A 14,079-nucleotide genomic window follows, 5' to 3' on the forward strand; every position below is an offset into this window, starting at 1 on the left:
TGATCTCCGTGGATCGTAACGGCGGCATCGCCGCAATGTCCTGGCACCGCCGAAGCGATATCCGTAGTTTCTGCCGGGCAACGCATTCGTGACGGGAGGGATTTTATTTGGTACTTCAAACTATTCTCTTCTAGATCGATACAAAATCGTTAAGATGTGAATCTAAAAATTTCCTAAATCCTTTGCAAGTAAGATGTCACGGAACTAAGAAGAAATTCAACAAGTTCAAGGTGGGGAGGAGGTTCCCGCGAACTAGAAACTTCCAACTCCTGAGAGTAAACAATTATACTTGCAGCAGCTTCCCATGTCCTTACTATTAGAGCAGGGCTTCGACATGACCAACGTGGACAAACGGACTTCGAATTTTCTTGCTCGATTAGATCGAATCAAGTGGAACCATTTGGTTGAGGATCCCGGGTTTTGCAATGAAACCTGGGTGAGGGAATTTTACCCGGAAGTTCAATCAAAAGGTGTTATTTGGAAGGGTTGTTGATCCTGATATCGCAGAGAAAAATGGAATGAGAGAGTTACTGGAGATTTTGGATTTCCAAAAGTGGGAGCATCTGTTTGCCTCTCCTGCTCCAAGTGTCTTTGAAGATGAAGTAAGTAAGTTGTATACTTCGTTGGTATATACTGATGATTCTACCTTAGTTATGACAGTGAATGAGATGGATTTCAAAATGGATGAAGCAGAGTTGGGAAAAATTGTTGATGTACCAATTGATGGATTAAAATCGATACGAGAGGAGATATCACAAACTTTCAAGGATCTGATTGTAAAAAGGGAGTGTACCAAGAATCCGGGAAGAGGCTTTATAAGAAACAACTTCAGCATGAATATCAGCTCCTATTTGAAATTGTTAACAAAGCACTACTTCCAAGGGCGGAAAGGCGATGTATTGCTTCAATAGCGGACCTGGTCCTTATTGAAGCGCTAGCAAATTTTTAGTGTATAAGTCTGCCTGCTATAATTATTGAGCATATGATAAAAGTGGTTAATGCTAGAGAGGGAAAGCATAGTCTTCCATATGGGTTTTTCTTAACTAAAGTGTTTGAGTATTTCAATGTTAAGACTAGGAAGGCAACTATGGGGACTAGAAAACAAATGGTCACCGTAGGGACCTTGGAAGATTGTGAGTGCTTGGAAAGAAAAAGGGGACTTGGGAACAATTAACCATCTCCAATCTGATAGAGGCAGAGGAGCAGGCCGTTGCCGAGATTGAAAGGCTTCAAGCTGAGATTGTCGTTCTGAAGACACAACTGGCTGCTGGAGCTCAGGAACCTGGTCCCATCATGGAACTGATCGCTGCAAATTCTAAGCTGAGAACTGAGAATGAAGAACTGAGAAACAAGCTGGATGAGCTTCGCGACCAGATAATTCGCAGACCAAAGAACAGTCCTCAAAGCCTTCTCTCGCTAAATCTTCTCCAACCCCAGTCCTGCCCCTATCTTATTTCTCCATTTTTGTTGATATCTGTCTTGGTTTTTGACATTGCTTATTTTGACTCTTTAAAACTATCATATCTTGTGCTTTCAAACTACTACTCTTTAATGTGACTCTTTTTGTGGGGATTTATTCTAACTGTGCAATGCTTATTTTTCTTTGGCTATGCTGTTACCATTGTTGCTCCTGTTGTGTTGCCCACGTGGCTATGAGTCAATATCACTAAATTTCTTTATGTCCGTGCTAATCCCTCTTTTCGATGACGCCAAAAGGGGGAATGGGAGACAATCAAATTCATGTTAGAGTGTGGGTTTTTTGTGTGTGTGGGGTGTCTTTGTGCGTATAGTGTTGTGGCGAGAATTGCGTATAGTGTTGTGGCGTTTAAACTAATGCTCGTAATAAGTGCTGTATTTCTACAAGTGCTAAATCCATCTTTAGCAACTTGCTATGAAAAGAGTCTTCTATTATTATGGGTATGGAAGAATAATGCTAAGCTTGCGATGAAAAAGAAGCCTGGTCGTTAGGGGGAATGGGACAATCATCAATATTGATACTATACAGTATTGATATTGATAATCCATCTTTTTATACTGCACTTGATGTTATTAGTCAAGTCCTCAGGGGTAACATCAATTACAAGTTTGTCATCATCAAAAAGGGGGAAATTGATGAGTTACAATAGTTCATAAGTTTTGATGATTGACAAAAGATCCAAGGACCAGGTCTTCCATCAGGTACCATGAGAGTACTCCGCGGTACTTAACAAGTAAAAGTTTCGCATTGTTCAGTAGAATCGCAAAGTAAAGACTGTTGTATGTATGATGGGAATTAAAAGCCCTTGAGAAGTCAGTATTCATGGCCACATGCTTCTCACATGCTCTCTACTTTGGTCTCATATATATATATATATATATATATATATATATATATATATATATATATATATATAATATGTTAGGATTAATTTGACCCAACACTTGCAAATCTAAAAAGATATAATTCGCTCAAGTGTGGCGGCTACGTTCCACAAGGTGCCCAGAAGAACAAGATCTCAACAATCCAAGGGACCAGTTCCTACCACTGAAGACATCTGAAGTCCTAGGATAGTTAAGTCTTGTTTTATGCTCTTAATTTGTATTCCTACAGTGCCTGTCAAGAAGCACCGTAGTAGGACAGATTTCAATCTTTGTAACTTTATTTTCTTGGTTAGAGTTAGCTGAGTATCAATGGGGTCATTGGCTAGAGGTAGTCAAGACTTAGAGCTTTGCGATGGAGTTATTGTAAAGGTGCTTACAATAGGTGTATTGTAAGGGTTGGGATTAAGAGTTTAATTCTAGGTTGCAATAGGTTGTAACGAAGTTGATCGGTTAGTGAAGTTGGAAATCCCACCTGGGTAGGGCATTGTTTTTAATCCCTTGAGCAAGGAGTTTTGCACGTAAATATCTTGTCTTATTTGCTTTCTATTTCTATCTATGAAAATAAGTTAAGGACCTGGTCCCTTAGACTGTTTTGGTGAACTTTAAGGTGATGAACTCTAAAAGGGTGAACTCATAAGTTCTATCACACTCACCACTAAATTGAGCAGCTTCAACTAGTATGCCTTCTCCTTTAATACCGAGATGAGTGGCTTCATGCAAGGCCATCAATACCTTCAAATCTTGTCTTAATTCATCTTGAAAAGTTTCATTCTCTCCTTTGAAGTTGTTGAACACCTTTGTATATTACATGTTTAAATAATCAGTCAACAGTTTGCGCACCGATCGTGTATAGATTTTTTCAAATAATTAGATTGTGTTGATGTACAACAAGGTGTAACTCGTTATATCAAATCTAATATGTTAACTTGGAAAATATAGTGGTGTAATTTTTTTTTACACAATCTGTGTATATATTTAGCTTGTATTCTTAAATAAGATTTTCATTTCTAAACATTAATGGGTAAAAAAAACATTTTCAAAATCAAGTCACTTATAAGGTATTTAGGAGTAAATTGTTATGATGAACATTACTAATTTGTAGCTTGATAAAAGAAAAACTAACAAACTGTCACAAGAACTTTTTTTGACACGATCACCGTATACAATTTAAATCTAACTAAATATACTCAAAAGTTCTTTTGAGAAGATTTTGGAAAAGTAATTAAAGCATGACAAAAGGTTGAAACATAATCACCTGCATGGACATTGTGAACCCTCTTGTCTTAATAGTCGAAAACCAAGTGAAACCTCGTAGAGATCAGAATGACGGTAGAAATGAGTGGTTTTAGTTTTCAGAAATTGTTGCTCAAGAATCAATTGAATTTGCTGGTGGAAAAGGTGGTCGAGGCCAAGTTGCTGAATGGTATCTATGACCACCAAAGCTTGTAATTGATTTTGTTCTTTGACGATGTCTAGATATTTCTCAACTTGCTCGACCTTCTTTGCGTATTTCACGTCCTGTCAAATGGAATGCCATGTAATCAAAAGAAGAGTTACGCAGATCCAGGATTTAAATTTTACGAATTCAATTTTTAAGGTTTTAAGTATTGAACCCATAGTATTTTAAAAATTATGTGTTCAGATATATTAGTTGTTATAACTTTAGTGAATTTTTACACATGAACCCATGCCCTAAGTTGAAAGTAATGAGTTCAAATGAACTTGGTATCGCAACGTTGTATCACTTTGTAGCGACTTTAAATAATTTGTACACTATCAAGTTTAATTAATTTACATTAGTGTGTAACTTTTCATGTTAAACCCGATACAATAATCTTAAAAATAGAATAATAATCTACTAGAACCAGCCAGATTGCACGGATATTATTGTAGTAACTTTTTACTCGGTGAGAGTATGTAACTTAAACTAACTCGTAAAGAGAAATATATAATAATTTTCATAAACAATACCAGGAATACACAATTTTAATTTGATCTAATGTACCTTCTCTTGAAGGACATTTGGATTGTTGAAAACAGGCGACATTGTATTGCAGAACTTTGTTTTATGGGAAATTAGTGGTACTATTTGTTTAGCTGTTGAAATAAAATAATCTCTGGCATTCCAATTTATAGGATGCTAGAAGCGTTAAAAAAGATTCTATTTAATCAATGTGTGGTCAACACTACCTAAACAATGTGATTGTACGTAGGTTTTTTTTGGACACGTTTATTTTGATGCATCTCGAAAGCGGTTTTATTGAATCATTGATGTACAAAAATAATGTTACCTCATACAGTTCATAGTATGTGTTTGTATGTAAAATGGACAATTCTGCCCGGGACCGCTCAATTATGTGGCCTAAAATTAAATATCAATAAGAGGCGTAAAGTCTATTATACTTTTTTTTTTTTGTTTTTAGATAGAACTTTTGTAACGTAGCTATTGGAACCATCTTGCACATTATGTTGACTATCTTAGTTTCTGCAAATGAGGTATTCGCTAACTTTGCTCATCTAAAATTGATAATGTTTTAAGGAAATATTCAAAGTTAAAGCAGTACTTTTTGAAATTCTAATTGTCTAATCATCTCAAATATCTGCCACTAAGTAGCCATCTGAACATGATTTAGGGTGTGTTCAGTATGGAGGAAAATGTTTTCCTGTAAACTGTATTCTTGGAAAATAAGTGAATTTCTACTTATTTTCTCATGTTTGTTTGGGTAGTAGAAAATAAGTGAATTTCTTACTTATTTTCTCATGTTCGTTTGGTTGGTAGAAAATAGTTGAAGTTTTTCGAACAAAATATGTTGCAGCTTATAAAAGTATTTGGAAGTTGAAATTATGTTTAAAAATAACCACTTAAAAAAATAAAAATTATGTGAATGAAAACTTAAAATAAATTATTTCCCAAACTTCAAACCTTCAAATTTGATAAGCAGAGACTTATTTGGAATTAAAAATTATAGCTATGGACATGCCAAAATAGTCTCATACATTTGAAATAATCCAATTTTATTCTGAAGTGGAAAAATAAGATTGATACAATGTGTATATAAGATTAAGAATCCTTATAAGAAAAAATCAGCCTAAAGCCTTTAAATGAGAAAATGAATGCTTATTAAATAGAATTAAATTTTAAATGACCCGTATAAATATTTTTTGCACTATCATTGTATAGAATTTAAATTCTATTGGTAACGTGGTGTCCATTTATTTTTCTATACTTCCATTCTTGTCCTTTAATTTTTAATCTTGTCATTTTTACTCCTAAAATTTTCATATTTCCATTAGCCCTCTTCAATTATTAATAGATTCACTTTGACCCCTTAACTTATCACACAAATAAATAAAAAATAGTAGAAAAATTTGGAGGATTTAAGTATATTTTGTCCATACTATGACGCACGTTATGACTTATGACCAACTGGTCTAAATACGAAAACTCCTACTCTTTTTTAGCAGGGATGAAAAGAAAAGTTTGTAATTCTGAAACAGAAATCTAAATAAACATTTTATGTCAGTACTGCATTAGAGAAAAAATTAAGTAACAATTAGAACCCACTACAAACTTTTGAAAGGTTCTATTAATTGTTTGAATGCGAAATATACTTTCGTTGATCTTGAAGGGATCGAGTTACTTCAAAGATATGTGCAATTGTAAAAACCTTTAATTTTCTTTTCTTTTATTTTGTTTTTTGCAGCAATTTTTGTGAAATGAATGTACCCATGATAGAACTGGTTATTCTTAACGTATTCCGTAAGAAAGAGCTATGCAAAGTGAAGACATTTCGGATCTATTCATGAATCTTTCTTGGACTAGTTATTTAATTAAGGGAAAAGGGTCAAAAATACCCCTCTACTTTGGAAAAAAAAATGATATCCGAACTTTTTTGGATCAAAATACCCTCTCATAAAGTTTTCAAATATCCACTTGTCTTAAAATTATCCCCTAAAATAACCCGAAATCATTATTTAAACCCGTTCCATCATTTAAACCCGACCCAACTAAATAATAACCCATAAGATCCCTTTATTCCCCCAATTCCCTCAAACTTCAAACCTACGTATTGGGAGAATAAGGGGATTTTATGGGTTATTATTTAGTTGGGTCGGGTTTCAAAAATGATGGAGCGGTTATTTTGGGGGATAATTTCCGTCAAGACAGGGGTATATTTGAAAACTTTAAGGATGAGATATTTTTGGCCAAAAAGTTTGGAGGATATTTTTATCCCCTTTTCCAAAGTAGAGGGGTATTTTTGACCCTTTTCCAAAGCTTTTATCGGGTTATATGAGAGAGAAGATTGCTTAACCTCGTATTATACCTTATCTGTGATGACATGTCACAGTCCAATTATTTTGGAAGTCTCCAGTCCTGGCCACCTGTTATCTTGCTATAGCATATCTGTAAAAAATTTACAATGGAAATTGTTGCAACAATAAGTTAACAAATGCACATAAATTTGTGAAAGATGTAATTTAGTACTCCCGGATCAAAAAAAGTGTTCACTTAGCCATTTGCACACCCCTTAAGAAAATACTAATTTTTAGACAAAAAGAGATAATTTGACTAAATTACTCCTAGTTAATAGGTATTGGGATTCGATCACATAACACTTAATAGAGGCAAATCTAAAAAAATAAGATAAATTCTTTCTTGATTTTATAAGTGGAGTCTTTTTTACTCAAGGAAAAAAGGTTAAGTGGACACTTTTTTTGATCCGAAGGGAGTAATACTTCATCTCAATTTAACAATTACTTTGGCTTAAAAAAACATTCAAAGTAAATGTCACTTTAGAAATTCAAGATTAAAGTTTGACAATTTTTTCCTATTATACCCTTAATATTAAAGAAGAATGCAAAGATTTAAAATTAAAAAAAGAATGCAAAGTATTTAAAATTAAAATGCAAAGTATTTAAAATAAAAAAAACTTACTTTAATTAAATAGAAATATACTTTATTCTTATTATTTTTTTAATGGATATGAAAAGAGTTAAAGCAACAGTTAAAATATGACAAATAATGAACTATCCAGTACTCAATGTGCACATATTATATGTGTTTAAGATTTTCGCACACGCTTTAAGAAAGTTATTTAATAACTATAATTAGAGTATTTATCTAAATTATCATTTTTTTTTCTCCTTAAACATCTTGATTACTAAGTAGGGACTTAGTAGCTCATTTGGTTGGCTACCTGAATTTTCACTTTATTAGTGAGGGTTCGAATCCCCACATTATAAGGATTTGATTAAATCACCCACCATTACTTGTTCAACACCCACCACCCAAGCAATTGTAGACTCCTTCAAAATATCATCTGAATGTCCCAACTTCCGATGCAAATGCTTCCATTACGAAACCGCCATTCGCCAACTTACCACTTCTCCGGCATTACAGACATCATCGAACATCAAAAAAGATTTCCAGATATTCGTAACGAGTCTTTTGTCGTTCGTCTTTATGGGAAAGTCAAAATGTATAATCATGCACGTCAACTGGCCTCAACTAAATTGTCCCCGCACTGTCTTTTCCTTAGATGCCCTTCTCGAAGCATATCTTAAATCAGAGAGATATAATCAAATTGGTGACTTGTTTCGTGAATTGCCAACGAAATTGTCCATTGAGCCTGATATAGTATCGTATAACACCGCGATTAAGGCCCTGTGTAAGGTTGGTTCGTTGGATTTGCTGTGTATTTAGTGGAGGAGATTGAAAAACATGGGATTAAGCTGAATACTGTGACTTGTAACACATTATTAACCGCATTTCATGAAAATAAAAGGTTTACTGAAGTTGCAAGTTTGTGGATCATGATGGAAAAGAGAAATATTGTCCCTGATCTATGCAGTTATAATATTAAATTAATTAGTTTGGTCAAAGCTAACGAGGTTTCAAAGGAGATTCAGTTCTTCGAGGAGATTGTTAATAAGGGTTTCAAACCGGACACGTTCAGTTATAGTGCTATGATAAAAATGTGTGGGAGAGTGAGGAATCTGGAGGATATGATGCTAAAATGTGGTATGAGAAGATGATGCAAAGTGGATGACTTCCGGATTATAAATTGTTTACAATGCTTACTAAGTTTGCTTATAGCGCCCACGATTTTGATTTTGCACTGCATTTGGGCAAGGAAGCAATACATTCACGCAAAGATATTCATAACAATCTAATGCAGAGGGTTGTCGATGGCTTGGTTGAGCATTCTAAGGTTGAAAATGCGAAAGAGCTGGTTAAGTTGGCCCAGTCTTATAAGAGCTTCCATTACGAGCTTTCTTTGCCTTTGCATATCTATGTTTTAATCTTTTGGTCGTTTGCTTGAGCTTTTGACAAGCTTGATCTTGCCTTGATATGAAGTGATGAAAGGTTTGAGGAATTGTGCTCTATAGAAAATTTAGGTTGTTGCATTTAGGTGAAGTATGTGACATTTTGCCTGTAAACATGCAATCAAATATGAGGATCTAAACATCGGTTGTGGTTCCTATAGTCTCTTGAAATAGTAATAAATACTAGTAGCTTGGATGTCAAGATTCTGTAGATTCCTATTCGTCGAAGGAAACATACTTACAACATGGAGAGAAGCATTTTAAAGGATGCTAGTTGTGGAATTAGATGTTGATATCTGCATTTATGTATCTTGAGTTTATTAATGTTTATTGTCATAACAAGGTAGTTTAGGCCATTTAGAAAGGAAAGGTATTTGTGACTAGTGTGTATCCAGAATTTCAAATTTTCACTTGTTGTTTGAAATACAGTCGGATCTCTCTATAACAGCATCCGTATATAACAACATCTCTCTATAACAGTTAAGTTTTTTCGGAACCGACTTTTTATTGTTATATTTTACTTCTCTATAACAGCATTTTAACTATAACAACAACGTCTCAAATTTATAACAGTACGCTCTTTGTAAAATTACCCCCCATATGATAGCTATCTTCTTTTTTTTGGTAATATAATAATTACCCATCTTTATAAAAATAGAATATCCATGATTACCAATAATAAGTGTAGAGATTTTGATCAAATATTTGATACTTTAATACACTATTTATGACAAAGTATATCATTTGAATATGTATATTTTCATCATTAAAAGATTTCCTTCTTTATAAAAAGTGTAATTAAGCTTAGAATTTAAAAATTAAAAATGAAAAATCAAATTTTATGCATCTTTTTTGTCTATAACAGCGAATATTATCTAAATGTCAATGCTGTTGTATGTGTATAATAGCCATTCTCCATGACAGCCAAAAAATTTCGGACCTAGCGATCACTACAAGAGAACAGGCTATTTGCTAGGGATTTTAGCTAGGAAATCCATATCCGTAGCTAATATTCAACATTAGCTAGGTATTTAGCTAGAAAAGTCTCATTTCCTTGCAAAAAAATTCGACTGAAAATATAGTTAGAATATAGCTAGGAATTATTAGGCTAATTCCAGCTAAAATTTAGCTAGAACATTTTCCTAGCAAAATCTGTAGCTAATTTTTAACAGGAATTCTAATTTGGTGCTAATTTTCTTTTTCCAAATGATTGTGGTTTAGCTAGGATACAATCCGTGGCTAATCCCTAGCAATATGTTAGCTTGGGAATTTTCCTAGCTAAATTTTAGCGGGAATTCTATTTTGGCGCTAAAAGTCTTTCTCAAAAGATTGTGATTTAGCTAGGAACACAACCCGTAGCTAATCGCTAGCTAAAAAGTAGCTAGGACGTTTCCTAGCCAAATTTATAGCTAAACTTTAGCAGGATTTCTAAGATAATGCTATTTTTTGGTCAATTCTTTTTAGCTGGGATGAACTCCATAACTAATCTCTAACAAATTATTATTATTATTTTTTTTTTCTACTGATGAACTCCATAACTAATCTCTAAAAATTATTATTATTATTATTATTATTATTATTATATTGAAATTATTATAAAGAAAAAATGTATAGACGATGATAATATGAGTTCAATAACCATTTTTGGATTTCTCATTGAAACTTACTATATTTCTCTATATTTACTCCATTCATTCTAATCTATGTGCGGTGTTTGATAGGGCAAGGACTTTAAAAAAGAACTAAGGATTTATGATTTTTTTCGTCTAAAACAAACCATAGACATTCTGAGTGACTGTAAATCATCTCATCAAGGGTAAAATAAGAAGTTTAAATTTAGTTGATTTTAAATATGAGATAGTGTAATAATTATAGGGAAAAACTAATAAACGAAAAGTGTGTCGCGTAAAGTGGATAAATTAATTCTTTAAATCTATTTATTTATTTATTTTTATGTTGAATCTTTTGGTTTTGTTCCGTGTAATTTAGTGTTTATTCTCTTTAACGTCGGTAGTTTGTATAATTCACACTAAAGTAGGAAAAGGAAAAAAAAGAAATAAAACAATAAATATAAAAATATGGAACAAAGACTCCGAACGCCTTAACCCGTTGAACCCTTTTATCTCTGAATCCCCAATATTGCTCTTTTTGTCCACCACTAGAACCACTTCAACCTAGGGGTGTTCGTAGTGACCTACGGTTTTGCTTTAATAAAACCATTACCAATTTAGTCGGTTTTCGTTGTCTAAAACCATAACCAAACCAAGTAAAATAATAACCACGGTTTGGTTATTGTCGGTTTGGTTCGGTTTTTCAATTTATGACTAGCCGTGACAATTCAAATATTCTCTCTACATTCTTCAAATTTCTTACCAAGGACTTTTTTCCTCACGGCCCAAAAGCGGCGAACTTTCTTTGCGAAATACATGTTGATGGCAATGTAAAATGAAAAGAGATAGTAGGATTTTTACTTTTTATCCTTATGCTTACGACTTATTAGAGTTGGGCTTGGATTGTTATTTAGGAAAATAAATATTCTTTTAAGACATGGGCGCTTAAAAATAAGTAGACCAAAATTAAATTAATAATTAAAAGGTATAAAATATCTTTAATTATTTATGAAAAGTTAATATTATACATATAAATAATTATAAATTTTATGTATATAATTATCGGTTTGGTTCGGTTATTTATTCGGTTATTTTTTACTATAACCACACCAAACCAAATATTATCGGTTTTTTCAAATTTAAAATTAAACCAAACCAAACCAAAAAAATGCGGTTTTTTTTTATTTCTTAATTAAATTTTCGGTTTTGGTTTGGTTTTAACCAAAGATGATGTGGTGTATATACTACAACCTACGATTGCTTTAATACAACGGTTTATTCTTGCCAGCAAGGGTTCGTTGTTACACATATTGTCAGGGGGTGACACTACAATATGCGGGATGGAAGTATATCGTGAGGGCTATGTTTGGCAATGTCATGAGACAATCGTGGGCATATTATGAAAACACACATGACAAAGACCAAGGACTTAAGAGCTTCCCTACTGGGCAAATAGCAAGCAATGTGCGCAGGTACAAGGCAAATGTCAAACTTGAGGATTGGAATATGTGCGCGAGAGCGATGCTTAGTGCGGACGGCCCGACATGTCCGTACTATTTTTCTGCGTCCATGAACAAAACCCAACATATGAAATGCACCACAAGAATATGTCAACAAGTCAAGGCTAAAGCCTTGGAATCAAGCGGGAGCGGGGAGCGCGCGCGGGCGGGGGGGGGGGGGGGGGGCATTTTGGCTAAGCCTCTTAGGAAAGCTTCATCATAAGTGTTCATAACAATTTTTTTGGAATGTCAGTGCGGAGATTATATCAAAGCAAAGAGACGTGTTCTTAATGCTAATAAAATTTCTTAATCAATATCTACGCTACTATTTTTGTTCATGAGGAGATGATGTGGTGTATGTTATTTATAGATGATATAGTTTTGATTGACGAGACGCTCAGTGGAGTTAACGATAGCCTGAAAGTTTTGAGAACGACCTTCGAATCGAAAGGTTTCAAGTTAAGCAGGACTAAGACGGAGTGAATGCAAGTTCAGTGACGTGATGCAAGCGACAGATGTGGAAGTGAAGATCGAAGCACAAGTTATACCCAAAAGAGGAAGTTCTACAGAGTGGTGGTTAGACCAGTATAGTGTATGGGGCAAAATGCTAACCAGTCAAGAACGTTCACGTTCAGAAGATGAAGGTAGCAACGTGGATGCTCGGATAGATGTGTGGTCATACCGGAGAGAGATATGATTAGGAATGAAGATATACGGGACAAGGTCGGAGTGGCCTCATGGCGGACAAGATGAGGGAGCGGGCGAGATGGTTTAGACATGTGAAGAGGATGTGTGAGAGATAAGCGGCGGTAGGAATTAGGAGAGGTAAGGTAATAACGAAGAATTTTTTTTGGGGGGGGGGGGGGGGGGGGGGATGATTAGACGGGACATGACACAACTTAGCAACTTTTTAGTATATTGATATATATATAAATATATAGATATCCAAATTTGGAGGTCGGGGACTAAAATAGAAAGTTAGTAGGTAGTTGACTTTCGTCGTATTTATCTTACTGTGAGGGAGGTAGGGGGCTTACCTTTCCATCTCTCTCTCCTTTTCGTAGTGGTATTATTTTGGTATCGCGTAGATCATTATCCTTATGTGGGTGTGTATTTTATTGTGTTGCTCCAAACCCACGTATCTTGATATTTTGTTGTCTTATTTCACTTACAATCCCGCATTAACTATATTTCTTTTGCAATTCCGTAAATCGATTTGAAATAAGCTTTATCCCTCGCTTGTAAGGTAGAGGTCCTATACCTTCAAAGAGGTCTTCTTGTGATCATCTTACCTTCCTGGCTTCCTCGCACTTGTGAATACATTGGGTATGTTGTTATTGTTGAATATTACATTTAAACATAACTCTTTACTTTTCAATGACACTCTCTACAAATGAAAAAAGTATTTTGCTTGAATTCTGAAGTCCGAAATTTTAATCACATAATAACTAAGAAATTTCTTGAATTATCCCTACAAAAATGCATTAATTTGGGAAATTGTCCGCCAAAACTCTAGCAACTTTTTAGCGGATTTGGAAGTTAAAAAAAAAAAAAAAAAATTCAAAAAATTCAGCCTAGCTAGCGATAATGTGTAGCTAATTTCTAGTAAATTAAAAGTCAGTATTTATTCTTACTGGTTAAATCCCTAAATTGAGCCCTTTTTCGTAATTCTTTGAAGTTGTCGCTTAAAACCTTAATAATCTCATTCTAATTGAAATACTCTTTTCTCCGATCCTTGAAATCCGCTAAACACCCACGCACTCTTCCACGTCTCTTTATCCCCTCTAAACACTCGAACTAGCGTCTTGCAATTCAGTAAATCGAGTTGAAATCACAACTGTTTATCGCTGTCGCTTGTAAGCTTTTCTCCTATACCTTCAAAGAGGTCTTCTTGTGAGTGTTCATCAATACCTTCCTGGCTTCCTCGCACCAGGATCTCTTGTGAATGTTTAATTCATTGTTAAATGTGGACCTAAGAAGTGATTGAAGGGAAATATTTTTCTAATGATTCGTGTTTCCTGTCTTATATATAGAAAGTGCACCTTTTTATAATGTGATTTAAATTGTTTCTATGTGTATGTTTTCTTTGGGTTTTCTGATTATTAGCTCGTTGCTCTTATATTTCTATTCAGAGTAGTTATTTTTGAGATTTTAGAGGAAAATGAAGAAGAATTATTGTTCCTAGGGCAAACCAAGAAAAATTATTCTCAAAGAGGGCAACATGATAAGCGAAGAAGAATATGTGTCTAATTGAAAACAGAGGTAACCTGTACTAGTTGTCT

The 14,079-nt window shown here is 34.1% G+C and overlaps 1 pseudogene; it reads left to right on the plus strand.

The window, feature by feature from the left end:
- Nucleotides 1-518: 518 nt before the first annotated feature.
- Nucleotides 519-8,947, plus strand: LOC132047785 (small ribosomal subunit protein mS78 (rPPR3a)-like; annotated as a pseudogene).
- Nucleotides 8,948-14,079: the final 5,132 nt, after the last annotated feature.

The sequence above is a fragment of the Lycium ferocissimum genome, chromosome 2 (genome assembly GCF_029784015.1).
Source record: "Lycium ferocissimum isolate CSIRO_LF1 chromosome 2, AGI_CSIRO_Lferr_CH_V1, whole genome shotgun sequence".
In the NCBI taxonomy this organism is placed as follows: domain Eukaryota; kingdom Viridiplantae; phylum Streptophyta; class Magnoliopsida; order Solanales; family Solanaceae; genus Lycium; species Lycium ferocissimum.